A 2,306-nucleotide genomic window follows, 5' to 3' on the forward strand; every position below is an offset into this window, starting at 1 on the left:
CTTGACTCCACCACTGGATACTGGGTGATCTTTAAGATTTTTCTTTCCTAGCCACCAGGATCATTGCTAGGTGCCTAGAAGACTTCCCCATTGTTCTGATGGCCATTTCCCCTTTTTCTTTTGGATGGGGGAAGTGGGGAGAGGAAAGACACAGGCAGCCCTTCCCCATCTCTCTTGAAGCTTCCCCTCCCCAGGTGGGGACAGGGGTTTTGAACCTGGGTCCTTGCACATGGTGACACCACCGCTAAGTCCCTAGTAAGCCTCTTTAGGTCTCACACTTACCTCATGTCAGACCCACCTCAGCGGGACACCCTAAGGGAAATGAGAGGCTGCATGGTGTCTGGCACAGGTGAGCACGGAGCGCAGGTCAGCTGCTGTCATCACTGCGGCTCTTTTCTCCGCAAACAGACTCGCTGTTCTGTGACCTGCTTTTAAATGCAGCGACCTCGCACGGGCACTGCTGTTCAGCTGAACCTACCTCATGGTTGGCCTGGATGCAGATCAGCTGAACACCCCAGGCCACGGCTGGCTGGGCTGTGTGTCGCCCTGGCAACCCTGTAGCACATGTTCTTGGAAGCCAGAGTCTCAGAAGCAGATGGTGGTGTGAGGCTCTTGAGGCCTGCAGTCAGGGCTTTTCAGATTCAGTCTGATCAGATGACTCAGAAGAGAGTCACTGGTCAGGGGAAGGTTGAGGTCCTGGTGTAGGGTGGTGAGGAAGGAGCTAAACAGGGTGCGAGTGTTTGTAGACGTCTATCTTGTGGAGATGAAAGGCTGTGCTCATGTGCTAAGAACTGTCTTGTAACCCTTTAGTACTCACTCCCCTCAAAATAAAGCTAAAAAGAGAGAAACAGACAAACAATGCCCTAGTCAGGGTGTTCTAGGATTTCCCATGGATACAATGGACCAAAACCTCTAGCAGACCCTCTCTCCACCATCACTGGCCACTTCCATCAGGAACGTCATCACAAGCCCTCTCCTGTGGCCTCCAGGATCTTGTCCTCACTGTCCAGCGGCAATGGTGGGGACGCCCCACTCTCTGCAGGGAGGCTGGTCAGCCTGCTCTGCCCCACGAGGAAGACGGGTCCTGACATGAGAGCAGCCTAGAATGTTCCAGCTGTGACCTGGGACTGTGAGCTCAGACTGACAGGGACTCAGAGGTCACACGGGCTCCTGTGCTGAATAGGAACAGACCTGGCCCTGGCTCAGATCGTTCTGGTAAATAGTTAATTGTATTTAATAGATTTTCTTCAAGTTTGGAAGCTACTCTTTGCCTTGATCCAGCTTTCTAGTCCTATTTTGAACTCTGGCACCATCTTCCCAGACAATATTTTTAGTCCACCTGCAAGCAGCTATCAAGTGCTAACAAAATTTACTAAAGTCATGGGCCTCTAGGAGTGTACCTAGAATAGACTTGCTAGCTTCTATCCACCCTAAAATCCCTGTTCCCATCTGCTCTATTCCTACTTGATGGTTGTGCTCATTAAACATTTGTCCTGCTTTATGCCTTACTGCCTTTCAGCCATCAGGTTTCAGATGCTACTATGGTTTTGGCTGACTTCCCTGGGCAGAGGAACTCACCTATGTGTCCTAGAACCCCACCTCTTCAGGTCCCCCCTCACCAGGATAAGATAGAGATAGGCTGGGGTTATGGATCTACCTGCCGATGCCCATGTCCAGCAGAGAAGAATTACAGAAACCAGAAATTCCCACCTTCTGCACCCCATAAAGAATTTTGTCCTAAGGGTTTGGGGGTAGCGCAGCAGGTTAAGTGCACGTGACACAAAGCACAAGGACCGGCGTAAGGATCCCGGTTGGAACCCCGGCTCCCCACCTGCAGGGGAGTCGCTTCACAGGCGGTGAAGAAGGTCTGCAGGTGTCTGTCTTTCTCTCCCCCTCTCTGTCTTCCCCTCCCCTATCAATTTCTTTCTGTCCTATCCAACAACAGCATCAACAGCCAACATAACAATAAGGACAACAACAAGGAACAAGGGCAACACAATGGGAAAAAATGGCCTCCAGGAGCAGTGGATTCATAGTGCCGGCACCGAGTCCCAGCAGTAACCCTGGAGGAAAGAAAGAAAAAAAGAATTTTGGTCCATACTCTCGGTGGGGTAAATGTTAGGGGAAGATGAACAGATGAACACTCAAATAGTAGGTGTGACTTAGAAAGTGAAGACAGGATCTTGGGAAAAAAGATGAGCAAATATCTATCTATCTATCTATCTATCTATCTATATATATATATATAGATATAGATAGATATATAGATATATATATAGCAACAGAAATGAAAGTCAACCCACTTC

Source organism: Erinaceus europaeus, unplaced genomic scaffold, assembly GCF_950295315.1.
Source record: "Erinaceus europaeus unplaced genomic scaffold, mEriEur2.1 scaffold_974, whole genome shotgun sequence".
Lineage (NCBI taxonomy): Eukaryota > Metazoa > Chordata > Mammalia > Eulipotyphla > Erinaceidae > Erinaceus > Erinaceus europaeus.